Genomic DNA, 17,484 nt, shown 5'->3' with positions numbered 1-17,484 from the left:
CTTCAAGGAGGACCCTCATTCTCTCTGCATATATTGCTTGTATCCGGATCATCAGGCTAAGGAGTGCAAGATTTGTCGCACTTTTCCCACAAAAACCCTCAGAGACAGAGAGGGTCGCCTTCTTCTATGGATACAACGGAATAAGGACAAGGACTTGCCACTCTCTGAGGTAGGAAGTTTGGCCTCTATGTCTTCTATGGGATCTAGAAAGAGAATGGCTGAGGGTAAGGTGACTACCCCTAAGGCAAAAGTGGCAAAACAGGCCCAGCACACTCTTGCTGCTGATGAGCCTTCTACTTCTAAGGTGAAGAAAGCCTGTGAAAAATCTGTAAAGCCGCCTGTAATTAAAAAGACTGTGTCTTTATTGTCACCTCAGAGGCCTGCAACCAAGGCAACAATTTCATTGCCGGTTTCCTGTCAGACAGCCACTACAGTGACTTCAACTATGACTTATTCCTCACCAAAACCCTCTTTGGTGGTGTCCTCAGCGTCCTCACCTACTTATGTGCATGTTCAGATTCGTCCCATCTCGTCGACGAAGAAAATTTCTCCTACCGTCGACGAGCCTCCGTCGACGAAGCCCATGTCAGCGTCGAAAACACCCTTCCCGTCGACGACGACTTTACCGTCGACGAAGAAATCCTTATCGTCGACGGCTTCACCGTCGACGAAGCACCCGTCGACCATCCCATCGACGACGAGGAAGACTCCGTCGACGATCCAACCGTCGACGAAGAAGACGCCGTCGACGGCCCCGTCGACGAAGTCGTCGACGACGGTCTCGTCGACGAAGAAGATGGCTCCGTCGACGGCCCCGTCGACGAAGAAAATTGTTCCGTCGACGACGAAAAGTGTTCCGTCGACGACGACGTCGTCGTCGACATCAAAAAACGGATCGTCGACGAAAACTCTCCAGCCACAGTTGTCGACGACGCAATCGACGACGGCGAATTCATCGCTCACACCTAAGTCAATGCCAAAAGCCTTCCCAGTGGCCCTAGAACATCCAATAACGCCAAAACTGTCAACTTGCACAGATATTCAGGTCTGGTCAGCAAAGAGCAACACGATATCGTTGCCATCTCCAGCCACCACTGCGGCACTTCTACAACGCCCATCGCAGTCTGCTGGTATGTCACCACTCACAATGCCTGACAGGCTCTTGGATTCAGACGAGGACTCTGCTAGCGAATTATTTCCAGCAGCTACAAGTCCATCTGACTTGCTCATACAGGTCAAGGATCAGGAGGAAGAGGAGCAAGTGACGCAACAGCCCGGGTTAGATCCTACACCACCACCAGGGACACAAATGCCCATGGAACTATTTAGAAATTTGATGTCCATGTTGGATGATTACTATCGCCGTTTTCCGCCCTCAGAGTCGGGCGAATCACACATCTCTTCCCCCCAGCCTAGAGGGGCCCGCATTCAATACCTCCTGTAACGGAAGAATCGGGACATACCCCATCCATACCGGTGCCATATAATCAGCCGGAGGATGACAATACTGATGGGGAGGTTCAGGAGGAAGGTGAATTAGATGAATCGGATTCGTCGGAGTATGAAGATTATCAGGCTGACTCCCCTGCTCCAGATGAACAGCCTAAAGCTGATTCACCACCGGTGGATATTGCGAATTTTCATAAGATTATGGACAACGCAACCAAGAGATTTCTCATTGCCATGGAGACGAAACAGGATGATTGTTTCCTGTATGATTTCAAAAATTTGTCCCAAAGACAGAGTTGGTCCATACCTATCATAGACTTTATTTGGAAAGAAGGTCTAAAGATCATGGCCACACCAAACTCTTTACCTCCAGTGTTACCACGAGTAGATAAAAAGTATAGAGCGCCAGCTTCTTCACCGGCTTGCCTGATTGGACAAGCCAAGACAGACTCAGTCATTGCACAAGCAGCTCAAAAGAGAGCGGAGAACCCGTCGTCTCAAATCTCCACTCCTACAGACAGAGACGGAAGAAGACTCGATACCATTGGGAAAAAGGTATCGATGATTGCAGCGACCACAGTGAGGGTTGCTAATTCTATGGCAATTCTTGGCCGATACGACAGGCAAATGTGGTCTGACATTTCACCATATATTAAGAAACTGCCTGAACCGGACCGGTCTGAGGCTATCAAGATTCTACAAGAAGGGGAGTGTGCGTCGTCCGAGATCATTGATGCTGCAGTAGATGTAGCAGCTACAGGATTCAGACAATTGGCAGGAGCCGCAGTCCTTCGGAGAGAGGGATGGTTGAAATCTACGTCCTTTAGACATGAAGTACAGGCCAAGGTGTTAAACATGGCTTATGATGGCGAGTACCTATTCGGCTCGCACGTGGATGAGGCCTTACAGGCCATAAAAAAGGATACTGAAACTGCACGATCTTTGGGTACTCTGCAGTATCGAAAGTCTTCCTTTCGTGGCACAAGAGGAAGAGGAAGCTTCTCAAGTAGAGGAGGATATTACCAACAGCGCAACTACACTAACACACAAAACACCCAGAGATACCAGCCATATAAACAACAACCTTATGGCCAAAGAAGAAATACTTACGCACAGCCTCGAGGAAAACCCACATATCGGGGAAGAGATAACACCAACAAGAAGTGAGACTCACTTCCTGCCGCCAAAGTGTCCCAGCCAAAAACGAATTGGAGGAAGAATATCCCTACATTGCTCAAAATGGTCCAAGATTACTACAGACAAATGGGTGCTGGATGTGGTATCCAAGGGCCACATATTAGAATTTGTAAAAACCCCTCCAAATTCTCCACCAAAAGGGCCGCCCCCAGCACATCTCAAGGAGCTATTCATTCAAATCAATACAATGATTCGAAAGGGGGCAATCGAGAGAGTACCTCGACACCAGAGAGGGACAGGCTTTTACTCTCGTTTTTTCTTGATACGCAAAAAATCAGGAGAATGGCGCCCAATCCTCGATTTGCGTGCCCTGAACAAATTCATCAAAAAATTAACGTTCAGAATGTTAACTCTCCAAGAGATCCTCCAGTTTTTGGCAGAAGGGGACCACTTGGCAACACTCGACCTTCAGGATGCCTACTTCCATGTCCCTATCTTCCCCAGACACAGGAAGTTCCTAAGGTTCAGAGTGGCTGGCAGGGACTTCCAATTCAAGGTGCTTCCCTTTGGACTACGTTCAGCCCCGAGAGTATTCACAAAAATGCTAGCACCCGTAGCAGCCCACCTACGATTGCAGGGAATTCAGATATACCCTTATCTGGACGATTGCCTTATCAAGGCCAATTCCTACGACACGGCAAACGACCATGTCCAGAAATGCCTTTGCCTGTTTCAAAGCCTGGGGTTTTCAGTGAACTTCGAGAAATCAGATCTGGTTCCATCTCAAAGGAAGTCTTTCCTAGGAGCAACGCTGGATTCCAAGCTCGCTCAGGTCTTCATTTCAAACGAAAGACAGGAAAAGATCAGAACAATGGCAACCACACTCCTCAGAAAAGAGTGCGTTTCTGTTCGGAGATTCAAATCTTTCCTAGGGATGATCTCATCGTGCATCCCTCTCACTCCAAACTGTCGTCTGAGGATGAGACCATTACAAGAGGAACTCAGTCAACAATGGGTGCAGATATCGGGGTCCTTCGAGGATATCATTTCCCTAACACCTCGAATGAAGGAAACAATCCTGTGGTGGAGTCAGAAACATCACCTGCAAGCAGGCTGTGCTTTCCTCGCAGAAGTCCCAAGATTCATAGTGACCACGGATGCCTCGCTAGAAGGTTGGGGCGCTCACCTTCAAGGGATGACGATCAGTGGCAAATGGGACACTCATCAAAAGAAATGGCACATCAATCTGCTGGAGTTACGGTCCATTTTCCTCGCCCTAAAATCCTTTCAGGCAATTCTAGAAGGCTCCACAGTGTTAATTCGAACAGACAACACAACGAGCATGCATTACCTGAACAAGCAGGGGGGCACAAGATCAGCCCGGTTGTCTCAACAGGCTCAAGAGATCTGGACTTGGGCTCTGGATCACGACATCAACTTGTCAGCGGTGCATGTTCCAGGAGTAGCCAATGTACTGGCAGATTCGCTGAGCAGATCCAAGAACAGCACTCACGAATGGGAACTGCATCAGCCAGCGCTGGATCGGATCTTCCAGAGGTGGGGTCTCCCCGATCTAGATCTTTTTGCAACTTATCAGAACAAGAAATGTACTCACTTTGCGAGCTGGATTCCCCACAGGAACTCTTGCGGGGACGCTCTGTCACTGAATTGGGAACGGATCTTTGCCTACGCCTTCCCACCAATTCCGTTAATTCCCAAAGTCATCAAGAAAATGAGGAAACAACCGTGTCGAATAATCCTGATTGCTCCACGGTGGCCACGACAGTATTGGTTCACACAGCTTCTCCTTCTGTCAGAGCGCGAGCCAATCCAACTACCCCGAATTCCAAATCTTCTAACAATTCAAGAAGGCAGGGTGTATCATCCGGACCCTCATTCTCTGAAATTATCGGCTTGGCTCCTCAACACCATGAGTTTGCACACTTGAACATTCCACAGGACTGTCAAGAAGTCCTGGCCAATGCTAGGGCGCCTTCAACAAACAAAACTTACAAGCTGAAGTGGAAGCGTTTTTGTATTTGGTGCCAAACTATGAATATACATCCAATAACTGCGGAGCCAGAAGCGATCTTGCCCTTCTTTTTGCAGTTGGCTAAATCAGGTTTGGCGCACTCAACACTTAAAGTGTTTTTAGCGGCCATATCACGATACCGTCAAGATGGTAAGAACTCTCTATACTCCTCAAGAATAATCCAACAGTTCTTTAGAGGTTTATTTCGTATGTTTCCACCTGTACGCCGACCACCTCCATCTTGGCATTTGAATGTAGTCCTGGCTCAGCTTCTGCGCCATCCCTTCGAGCCTATCCATAAAGTCGATCTCAAGTTCATCACTTGGAAGGTTGCATTGCTGCTGGCATTAACTTCAGCCAGACGGGTGAGTGACATGCAAGCGTTCACCTCTAAGCCACCATTCTTGCAATTCACACATGACTCTGTGATACTACGCACAAACCCGAAGTACATGCCCAAAGTGCCATCGGATTTTCATCTCAATGAGCCAGTGATACTTAAAACATTTTTTCCCAATCCGCAGTCACCAGCTGAGCGGACTTTACACACATTAGACATTAAGAGATGCCTTAAATTTTATCTTTCAAGAACAGCTGCCATCAGAAAGACGGATCAGCTATTTGTGGCGTATGGCAGACCAAGACAAGGCTGTGCTGTTACAAAACAGACTATCGCCAGTTAGGTCTCATCCACGATAGGGCTCTGCCATCAACAAGCAGGTAAACCCTTACAGACCTTACCTAGAGCACATTCTACGAGAGCAGTCTCCTCTTCAACTGCTTTGTTTGCTGGTGTGCCTCTCCCGCACATTTGCAGAGCCGCAACATGGTCCAGCAGACACACATTCACGAGGCATTACTGTCTGGATTCTTCAAGCGATACCGATGCCTCGGTGGGGAGAGCAGTCCTGCGTAATCTGTTTCAGTAAGGTGAGCCTCTGGTATCTCTCCCACCTCCTTTGCTCTTTTACGCTTTCATATGTTGTTGCATTGCTTTCTTTTACTGCATGATAACTGTTCTTTGGCGTATAAGAGCGACATATTGTATTACTGCTAACTACTCGGATTCAGGCATGTGAATCTATGAAAGACACCCCTAATACTGGAGAAGAACAATAGTTACTTACCTGTAATCTGTGGTTCTCCAGTATTGGTGTCTTTCATAGATTCACATGCACCCACCCACCTCCCCTCAGAGTCTCACCCAGACTGTTAGGATATATGTCTATATACTCTGGTACACTCCAGTGCTACAAAAATCTGACAGCCTGGGTCTCTGGGGAGAATACCTTGGTGGGAGCTGTGGCCTGATTGGCTGCAGTTTGGTCTAACATAATGACTTGGATAGTCACTAATGTGGAAGTTTTTTCATTGGTAGCTGAGGCTACTTTACTTCCTGGTTTATTATAACTGTTATTTGCTATGTACAAATGGCTTATTACTGCTTTTTTATATACCGTGGGACTCCTACTCCGACGACGGGGAATGATTCAGGCATGTGAATCTATGAAAGACACCAATACTGGAGAACCACAGATTACAGGTAAGTAACTATTGTTCGTCTCCATGATCTGTGTGACTGATGTCAAGGTGTCAGGAGGATCAGAGATACTTTCCAAGCAACATTCCTAGATCCACCTTGGGTCATCGCAGACTCTGGTGATGTGACCTAAATGAAGAAATGCCACTTTGCCCATATTAACTCATCCCTCACTTCTGGTATTTTTGCATCCTCATTAAACACTGCTCAAAAAGCTCTTCCTGAACCCTTATCTTTTCAACGTGTTTAGCTCGGTTGCTGGCCGTCCTTCCTGGATAAGTGTCCTGAAAAGGATGCTTCTTCGTGTCTCTTCTCCATTTATCTTGCAGGGTTCAGACAGCCATCTCTTAGGGTGTCCAATGAGGGGCAGGGATGCCTCCTCTGGTCTTTATCCACCAAAGACCTTTTTGCTCTTCCTTGAAGTGAACATCTGCACTGCTGGATCTGTTCTGAGGTAAGCTTCAAAAGTCATGATCAGTGTCCAGATGTGAACCATTCGATCTACCGAATGGCCATGATCTGGGGTGAGCCAGTGCTCTTTTTATGGTCACCCACACTATCTCTTAGCCCACCAATGAGGAACACTTGCATACTAAGGAGTCATCCCTGACATGTCCTCTGCTGGAGGGTCAGTCTCAGCACCATGAATGACTGGATGTCTCTTGGTCTTTAAACCTGGAGAGCTTAAGGCTTGATCCTTTTTATATTTATTGTAGCTCGTCTGATGTTCTAGCTCCCTCGTCTCGCCTTCCAGCTCATCTCCACTTTACTTCCTACTGGATGTCCTGTTGGTTTCACTCTTCACATTTCTCAGTTAGTTTTATCTTCTCACTTCCATTAGTTGTGCATTTGTTTATTATTCAGATTTCTAGTCTTTCATCCAAGCCTTTGTGGTTACCTGGAGAGTGACATCAGTGTGTTCCTTGTTGCTGCACCTGTTCTCACCCTTTCACCTTGCTTCCTGTGAATACCACTGTGCGTTTGTCGGTGGGTAGGTATTTGAGTGGTTGCAAAGAATTATGGCCTCTTTACCCCAGTTTTCCTACACTGGTATATTACGTTGCATTTCAGTTTTTAATTTAAGTAATCACGTTGCATCACTTTTATTGACCTGACCCAGAGAAAGCAAGCTTGTTGGACCAAAGACTTCAGATTTAAGGGGTTGATGGCAACTAATTGTATATCTTTAGCTGCAACCAGGGACTCACTAGCATAGGACTGTCGGGTATTGCATCAGGGGTTCTATCTACAGCAGCTCTTCAACCTATAAAATTCCCTTTCTTTTTCTAGTCGCAGCAACTCTGATCTTTAGTGTATAAAGAGAATGTATCCACTCAGTGCCGGGCGTGGGGGGTGGGGTTAAGGTATCTTTAAGCCACATACTGTGCAGCTGTGAGAAACTGGGCACTTTGAGAATACCCTGGCTTTGCCCCATTTGGCGTATTTTAAACATACGGACATGTTAAGCTGCCCTGGTTGAGTGCATGAAAGGTGAATCAGTGCAGCTGGCAGCACACTTTATGAAATACCTTTCTGCAGTAAAAGGAGTCCTGAACTTGAATAATCACAAAGCGCTATAATGCTGTGCCAACTGTTTTAAATCTGTTTTAAATCCCCATGTGTATAGTTGCCCAAATTATGTCTACGCAGAATAATAGGGTGATAAAACTTTATATACCCTTTCATAATATTGGAACTTATGCACTTTATATTGTTTTTATATGGCTCGATTGCAATGATTTTAAGTAATTGTGCAATATTTTTTTTTATCTATCTGACCTTTAGTTTTTTTTTTAAATTTCTATAATATTATCTTCTCTTCTTATATTTACCTGGTCCTGCTGGTAGGCCATAGGTACACTGAAATCCACTGTTTGGCAGTTGCAACTCTTATTCTCCATTCTTTTAATTCCGTCACCCATTGCTGTTTCAAATTGTATTTTATTCCATTCATTAATTGTATATGTATTTTAATATAACAGAATTATTATTATTTGATTAATTGCCTGCAGCTGGCTTACTCATTGGGATGAAAGTGGAGCTTTACTATGTGTAAAGAAAAGGATAATGTTACTTACCCAGTAAGCAGCTGTTCTTGGCATGTAGAACTGTAGATTCACATGCTTTGCATACTCCTGCCATCTAGTGTTGGGTCCGGATGTTTGCAAGTTATTTTTCTTCGAAGAAGTATTTCCTAGTCATGAAGTAAGGTGACTCCATCTCTCGGTGATAGTGTGCATGGTCATCGACTCCATTGTTAGATTGTTTTCCCGCAAGAGGGTGAAAATGGAGTAAGCATGCGCAGTACAGAGATGTCCATGCGTATATATGTATGTATAATGAAGAACTGCAACAACTACAGGTACGCGGGGAGGCGGGTGGGCGCATGTGAATCTACAGCTCTACATGCCAAGAACAGATGCTTACTGGGTAAGTAACATTATTCGTTTGAGGCATGTGAGCTGTAGATACACATGCTTTGCATAGACTATACAGCAGTAGACTCCCAAAGCGGTGGCAGTTGTTTGGAACAGGGTTTTTGGTACTGCTTGGCCTACATTAGCCTGTTGAAGTTCCAACACATCTACACAATATTGTTTGGTAAATGTGTGTGGTGTAGACCATGTAGCTGCCTTACATATGTCAGCTAGCGGAATGTTACCTAAAAATACCACAGAAGCCCCTATCTTGCGAGTGGAATGGGCTCTAGAGGGTATGGTTAAAGTTCTTTTAGCTTTAGCATAGCATGTCTGAATACATTTAACAATCCATCTGGCAATACCAGATTTAGAGATAGGATTTCCTTTGTGAGGTGGAGTAAATGCAACAAACAGTTGTTCTTGTTTTGCTAAAGTATTTTGTCCTATCTATATAGTACAGAAAAGCTCTTTTAACGCCAAGAGTGTGAAGAGCGCGTTCTGCTACAGAATCAGGCTGAGGAAAGATAACTGGAAACTCAACCGACTGGTTTATATGAAAATCAAAAAGTACTTTGGGAAGGAATTTAGGGTTGGTGCAGAGAACTATCCTGTCTTTGTGTTGCAAGAAAAAAGGGCTCTTCTAAAGTTAATGCCTGTAGCTCATTAACTCTCCTCGGTGATGTGATGGCAATGAGGAAAGCAACTTTCCATTGGAGGAACTGTAAAGGGCATTTGTGTAATGGTTCAAAAGGAGGGTCCATGAGCCTTGTGAGGACAATGTTGAGATTCCACACTGGGGCAGAAGGAACCCTTGGTGGTTTTTCTCTTTTTAAGCCTTCCATGAAAGCTTTGATTACTGGAACTCTGAATAGTGACAGATGTTGCCTATTTTGTAAGTACGCAGCTATTGCTGCAAGATGCAGACGAATAGACGTGTAAGCCAGTACTGTTCGCTGTAAATGTAACAGGTAACAAATAATGTTTTGTATGGAAGCATATAAAGGATTGATTTTGTTGTTGTTGAAGTATACAACACATCTTTTCCATTTTGCTGCAAAGCAAGATCTGGTGGTAGGCCTTCTTGCTTCTTTTAGAATATTCATACAGTCTGAGGGTAAATTTAAATAACCAAACTCGATGACTTCAGGAGCCAGATCACTAAATTCAGTTATTTGGGATTTCGATGTCTGACTTCTCCATTGTTCTGTGTGAGAAGACTGGAGGTAAGGTGCAGTTTTTGATGAGGAACTATCAACCGCTCCAACTGGGTGGTGTACCATGGTTGATGAACCCATGAGGGAGATACTACAATCAGTGTTTGCCTGAATTTCCGAACCACACACAGAGTGAGCTGGAGAGCTGGAAAAGCATAGGCAAATATCCCTGACCAGTTCATCCATAGGGCATTGCCCTATGAGAGCGGGTGTGGGAACCTGGAGTCGAAGTTTGAGCATTTTGCGTTTTCGGCTGTGGCGAAGAAGTCTATTTGTGGAAATCCGCATTATTGAAAGTACGGAAGGAGAACTTGGGGATGAAGCTCCCACTTGTGAATTTGCTGCCTTCTTCTGCTGAGGAGATCAGTAATTTGATTGGTTATTCCTGTTCTGCCAGAAGATAAATCGTGTGATGGATTTCCCAATTCCAAATGGCTTGAGTGAGTGTTGACAGTAAGAGAAAGTGTGTCCCCCCCTGCTTCTTCACATAGTACATTGCTGTCATTTTATCTGTTCGGACTAGGACAGTTTGGGCTATGAGGTGAGTTTGAAATGTTTTGAGTGCTAGAAAAACTGCTAAAAGCTCTAGATCGTTGATGTGGAGAGTCTTGTGCCTGTTGCTCCACAAGCCTTGTATTGTACAATCTTTGAGACGAGCTCCCCAACCTGCTAGAGATACATCTGCTGTGAGCACGATCTGTGGAGTAGGGTCGATGAAAGACTGGCTTTCGGATATGTTTGTGGGTTCCACCACTGCAGAGAGCGATGGGTACGGCCGTTTACCAACACTAGATCGGTTAATAGACCCTGCGATTGATTTCACTGACATGCTAAGCACTCTTGTAGGAGACGCAGGTGAAGCCTCGCATGGGGTACATTTGCGATGCAAGACGCCATCATTCCTAGCAGTTGCTGCCTGGTAAAGCTTGGTTGGGTTGAAACTGTAGAATTATAGCCTGAATATTGTGTATTCTGGCTATATTGGGAGAGGCTAAAGCTATGACTGTGTCTAGAGTGACTCCTAGATAAAACAGCTTCTGGGACGGTTGCAGGTGAGATTTTCCTTTTGTGCATTGATGGCGTAGCCCAGTCGATAAAGTAGATCTATTGTGATCTGTGTGTGCTGTAGACAGTTCTGGTGAGTGCTGGCTTTGATAATCCAGTCGTCCAGATAGGGGAAGACATGAATCTGCTGTCTTCTTAGATGAGCTATGACCACCACCAAACATTTGGTAAAAACTCTGGGTGCTGTAGTCACTCCAAAGGGAAGCACCTTGAACTGGTAATGCTTGCCTGCTATCACAAATCTGAGTTATTTGCGATGAGCTGGATGAATTGGAACATGAAAATATGCATCTTTTGAATTTAGAGTAGACATAAAATCTGCTGAACATGTGAAAGTGTTCAGACAGTACATAACAGTTTAACTCTCGGAGATGCAGAATAGGTCTTAGGGAACCGTCTTTTTTGGGAATGAGAAAATACAGAGAGTAAACCCCTGAACCTTGGTACTGTATTGGAACTGGCTCTATTGCCCCTTTTAGTGAGAGAGACTGGACCTCTTGTTTTAGCAAGTGCATGTATTCAGGAGACATCTTGTGAGATCGAGGAGGAATGTTTGGCGATTGCTGGTAAGCTCCAGGCAATAACCATGTTGGATAAATCCAATCACCCATTTGTCCGTTATAGACTGCCAAATGGGGACAAATTGTTGAAGTCTCCCCCCGACAGGTGTAGTGTAATCGAGGAGGGGGGAGCGTGGGCAAATCACTGTTCGTTGGGGGAAGGGGAGTTACGGGGTGTGTTGGCCTTACCCCTACATTTGAAGTTGTTGCCTCAATAACCTCCTCCAAAATATCCTCTGGAGGGAGAGGAATGGTTGTTACCTTTGTAAGTTGAGGTATTTTTATCTGGGGATGGGGTTTGGACCCTCCTCTGTAAAAGGAGCAATGAAAGGAGCCTCTGTTGGATGGAGACTGGAACGCTCCCATAGATTTGGCCACCTCAGTGTCTTTCTTCATTTTTTCTAACGCCTGGTCTACGCTGGACCAAATAGGTGTTCCGTATCAAGGGGTGTGTTAAGGATGGATTGAGGGACCTCAGGTTTAAGCCCTGAAATCCTTAACAAAGCGTGTCTACTAAGCAGGATGCTGGTGTTAACCTCTGTAGCTGCTGTGTCTGCAGCATCTAGAGCACATGGTATAGAGGAATTAGAAATGTGCTTACCTTCATTTACTAAGTCCTGTACTTTAGCCTTATGCTCATCTGAGAGATATTGGAGCACATGCTCCATTTCATTCCATTGTGCCCTGTCGTATCTGGCTAAAATACCCTGCGTATTCGCAATGCTCCATCAATTCGCAGCTATGCGCTTGATAGAAGCATCAATTAACTTGGACTCTTTATCTGGCGGAGGAGCATCTCCTGATGTCTGAGGATTTGCCAGCTTACAAGCATTAGACACTACTAGGGAGTGTAATGGCAACTGGCCCTTGATAAATATAGGGAGAGGCCTTATATTCTTTATCCTCCCTAGGAGTTATGATGCGAGCTCTGGCTCATCAGCGTGGTGCATCGTGCCTTTAAGCATGGTAAGTGTTTGTGATGACCTGTGTGTGGATGATAAAGTTTCAAACAAAAAATCTTCTTCTAGTGATTCTTTGTGCAATGCCACCCCATGATATTGTGCAGCCCTGGCATAGAGTTCTTGATGGGATGCATTGTTGTCTGGAGGAGATGGTTTGGCTGGGTAAAGGTCTGGATCATTATCACCTGGGGAATCAATTGTGTAATCTGTCCATGGATCTGTTGGGAGATGTATCCCTCATCATCAGCATCATCATCCTCATGGTGAGATTGCAGGGAATCATGAGGTGTAATTTGCAAGGGATTCTCAAGTGGAGAAGAATGCAGTGGTGATGGTAGATGAAAAGGACTTGTAGCCACAGTTGTTTTCTTTAAAGGGATCTTGTAAGAAGTGTCCTCATCGAGAGAAGGTTTTGTGTGAATATGGCCAGTCTCTGGGTTACTATGTAGCTTCTTCTGTTTAAGCTCTGGTGTGAATGGATTAATGTCCACTTTCGGATCCGAAGGGGCCTCTTTCTGTTTCGGCGCCGAAGTTTAAAGTTCCGGTGTCAGCGGGTGCCGGAGGAAGGTGGCCTTTCGGCGCAGAAGGTTTTGGCTCCGAAGGTTGCTTGGCTTTTGACACGGAGGATTTTGGCTCTGGGCCGAACTTGTGTTTGGAACCGGAGGACTTCGGTTCCGAAGAGGACTTTTTACGACTCAGTACCGAGCCGGAAGGCTTGACTGGTTGTTTCGGAGCCGGGCCCGGAGACAGGGCGTCGGAAGCATCATCTCAGTGCCGACCTTGGCCAGAAGGCAGAAGTGGTGCCAAAGCCTTGCGTTTTTTTTGAGTTTGTGGGGGAAAGGGATCTTCTGTACTCATGTCACCTTGACCCTGCTGCAGTTCTTCGGCATCGAGGTCTATCTCGAGCTCCAACTCCAAGTCTTGTTCGGAGAAGGCTTCCTCCTCCTCTGCCGCTGATGCATCGATATCTTCTTGGCCGGAATCTTGGCCGAAGATGTTAGGCGTATCTTCGATGCCTTGACACTGCATCTCTCTACGTCGAGCCCGACGATCGCAAAGAGTTTACTTTGATCGGCATGATCTGCAATCGTTGCAGGTTTCTCGGGAGACAAGCACAAGTTGCACACTTCGTGTGAGTCAGTGGGTGGATATTTCACGTAGCACCCAGGACAGAACTTAAACAGTGTCCGATCCATTGCAGAGAGCTGTCTCGGCGCGGTTAGGCCAGAAGGCCGTCCACAAAGTTTTCCGAACGAAAGTCGATTCGGTTGTCAAAATGATACACGGAAAAATGGGAACTCGTACGGAAACAATACCGGCAAAGGTAGAGAGGGGATTGCGCGTCAAGGTGAACCCGAAGAATGGTTTTGAACCAGAGCGCAGAGGAAAAAAACAATCTAACAATGGAGTCGATGCCCATGCGCACCATTTTCGAAAGGAGGAGTCACCTTACCTCGTGACTAAAAAAGACTTTGTCAAAGAAAAACAACTTGCAAACATCCGGACCCTACACTAGAGGGCAGGAGTATGCAAAGCATGTGTATCTACAGCACATATGCCTCGAACAGACATCTTTGTGCTTATTTGTAACAGAGTTGGCTGAAATTACAGAACTGCGGTTTCGACTGGGAGCAGTTTGGTATTATAATGGCCAAGAATTCTCTGCTGCTGAGGGATTTCACAATATACATTTAGGTTCTACTGGGAAGAACCGAAATAATGAATGAAGCAACATTTGAAAATAAATAGGCACTTTTCGGAAATTGTATATAATATGAAGGACAATGGTTTAAAAACGTAAAAAGATGGTATAAAACAATGTTCTCAACTATAACTGCGGTCTTACAGCTCAGGGCTATGCTACACCATCAGTCCCTGAAACCTCTGGCAGTCTAGTGGTTGGGTCCTGAATAGCATTTTCTTTACTTGTAAAAGGTAACAAGCATTGGCAAAGCCAATAGGTCTCACCTATGCAAGAGCTATTGGCTTTACCAATATGTTTTAGCAATGTTGTACACCAGCGTCCCTGCTGTTCAGCATGGATAAAAGTTAGTGGGGTAAAGGGGTTTGTAGTGTTGCAAAGTGAAGTAGAGTAGAGTGTTATGGAGTGTTGTACAGTAGAATTGAGTGTAGAGTCATAGAGTGGTATAGAATGGAGTGGTGTAGAGTGTTGTGGAGTGTCATGGAGGGAGTAGTGTGTCAAAGAGTGGAAGGGCGTATAGTGGAGTAGAGTTGAGTAGCGTGTCAGAGTGGAGTAGAGTGTTGTAGAGTGAAGCGGCATAGACTGTCGTGGAGTGATGTAGAATACAGCATTGTAGAGTAGAGTGACCTAGAGTAGATTGTTGTAGAGTGGAGTGGCATAGAGTGGCATAGTGAAGGAGAGTGGAGTGGCACAGAGTGTCAGAATCGAGTGGCATAGAGTGGCGTAGTGAAGGAGAGTGGAGTGGCACAGAGTGTCAGAATCGAGTGGCATAGAGTGGCGTAGTGAAGGAGAGTGGAGTGGCACAGAGTGTCAGAATCGAGTGGCATAGAGTGGCGTAGTGAAGGAGAGTGGAGTGGCACAGAGTGTCAGAATCGAGTGGCATAGAGTGGCGTAGTGAAGGAGAGTGGAGTGGCACAGAGTGTCAGAATCGAGTGGCATAGAGTGGCGTAGTGAAGGAGAGTGGAGTGGCACAGAGTGTCAGAATCGAGTGGCATAGAGTGGCGTAGTGAAGGAGAGTGGAGTGGCACAGAGTGTCAGAATCGAGTGGCATAGAGTGGCGTAGTGAAGGAGATTGGAGTGGCACAGAGTGTCAGACTCGAGTGGCATAGAGTGGCGTAGTGAAGGAGAGTGGAGTGGCATAGAGTGGCGTAGTGAAGGAGAGTGGAGTGGCACAGAGTGTCAGAATCGAGTGGCATAGAGTGGCGTAGTGAAGGAGAGTGGAGTGGCACAGAGTGTCAGACTCGAGTGGCATAGAGTGGCGTAGTGAAGGAGAGTGGAGTGGCACAGAGTGTCAGACTCGAGTGGCATAGAGTGGCGTAGTGAAGGAGAGTGGAGTGGCACAGAGTGTCAGAATCGAGTGGCATAGAGTGGCGTAGTGAAGGAGAGTGGAGTGGCACAGAGTGTCAGAATCGAGTGGCATAGAGTGGCGTAGTGAAGGAGAGTGGAGTGGCACAGAGTGTCAGAATCGAGTGGCATAGAGTGGCATAGTGAAGGAGAGTGGAGTGGCACAGAGTGTCATAATCGAGTGGCATAGAGGGGAGTGGCGTAGATTGGAGCAGTGTAGTAGAGTGGAGTAGTCTGTCATATAATAGAGCGGAGTTTAGTAGCATAGAGTGGCTTAGAGGGAGTTCCGCAGAGAGTCGTGGAGTGCAGTAGTGCCACAGAGTGGAGTAGCGTGTTGTAGAGTGGACTAGAGTTTATTGAAGTAGAGCCTCATGGAGTGGAGCATTGTGGAGTGGAGTAGAGTAAAGGGGAATGTCAGAGTGGACTAGAGTGAAGTGGGGGTAAAGTAAAGTGGTGCAGAGCAGATTGGCGTAGAGTGCACTGGCTTTGACTAAAGTGGTTTAGAGTTCAGTGGCATAGAGGAGAGTGGTGCAGAGTGGGGTAGAGTTCAGTGGCATAGAGGAGAGTGGCATAGAGTGGCGTAGAGTTCAGTGGCATAGAGCACAGTGTTGCAGAGTAGAGTGTATTAGAGTGAAATGGTGTAGAGTGGCTTAGAGAGCATTGGTGTAGAGTGCAGCGGCGTAGAGTGGTGCAGAGTAAAGTGACGTATAACGCCATGGAATAAAATGGCGTAGAGTACAATGGAGTAGGGTGTTACAGAGTATAGGGGTGTACTGTGCAGTGGTGCAGAGTAGATTGGCATAGAGGGAAGGGGCATAGTGTATTGGTTTTGAGTAAAGTGATGAATAATGCATTGACATAAAGCGCAGTGGTGGAGGGTAGATAGCAGTGGTGCAGAGTAGCTTGGCACAGAGTAGACTAGAGTGGCGTAAAGTACAGTGTTTTAGAGTAGAGTAGACTATCGTAGAGTGCAGTGGTGCATAGTATATTACAGTGGCTTAGAGGAAACAGGCGTAGAGTGCAGTGGCAAAGTTGGCGGTGATGCATAGTAGAGTATTGTGGGTTGGAGTGTGTTGGCATTGAGTTAAGTGTCGTAGAGTAAAGTGGCATACAGTGGAGTGGTGCAGTATTTACTGCAGTGACGCAGTGTGCAGTAGCATACTGTGGAGTGGTGCAAAGTAGCGTGCAGTGGTCTGGCATGGAGTGGTGCAGAATGGAGTAAAGCGGAATGTGCATAATGTGGTAGGGCACTGCTATTACCAACAACACAACTTCAATTTGAAATAACCATTACATTTGTACAGACATACAGTTTTACAGATAAAAGTATACTGCGCACACATGATAATATGTGGAAACGTCATCACCTAGTGTATTGATTTGATTATATTAAAATATTTGTTTCCGCCACGCTTCAAAATTACCAAAAATGTGCTTCATTTGTGCTTTCCTCATTATTAAATAGCTGCACAGTTAATTTACAGACATTTAAATTTTGTTGTGTGCAAGAAAAAAATATATATTGTGCAGCATTCTTCATGCACACCCCAGCGTCCAGCATAATTGTCACATAAATCCTCTCACTTTGAAGTCAGAGAAGGGAAAGTAAACACCAAGCTCCCTTGAAGACGAGCCTGATGTTTGACCACTGTCTTTGAATGCACAGCAAATGTGACAAGATAAGAACAAGATTTAAAGGCCTGTTTACAGAAAACAAGCACTTGTGGAAGAATACAGTAAATAGTGTTTGGGCAATGGAAGAGACAAACTGCTGGACAGCATAAAACAAATAGAGCCAGCAAATAGAAAGCAAGCAAATGTGAGTTACAAACCACAAAGCCAATGGTAAGCAATGGGCAGAATGCATTCCCTGGGACGTTTTCCAAATATCGCCAAATTGTCATTAGCAAACCAGAATGCTGCACTGTCTAGCAGGATTCGACCTAAAAATTGTGGCTTTTGACAACAGGCGCAAAGGAAATCATGTTTGAAGCCAACAAAGAGCGCTAAATGCACACATTTTCATGGTGGCATTTCCACTGTCATGCCTTCCAGCAAG

At 45.7% G+C, this 17,484-nt stretch overlaps 1 protein-coding gene across 5 annotated transcripts in view; it reads right to left on the bottom strand.

Moving 5' to 3' along the window:
* Positions 1-17,484, bottom strand: part of ABCB6 (ATP binding cassette subfamily B member 6 (LAN blood group)) — a 306,484-nt gene that overhangs the window by 54,875 nt on the left and 234,125 nt on the right. The gene's annotated exons all lie outside the window — the stretch shown is intronic.

This window comes from Lissotriton helveticus, chromosome 3_1 (assembly GCF_964261635.1).
Source record: "Lissotriton helveticus chromosome 3_1, aLisHel1.1, whole genome shotgun sequence".
NCBI lineage: Eukaryota > Metazoa > Chordata > Amphibia > Caudata > Salamandridae > Lissotriton > Lissotriton helveticus.
Note: the sequence above shows the minus strand (reverse complement) of the source record. Positions and strands in the feature narration are given on the sequence as shown.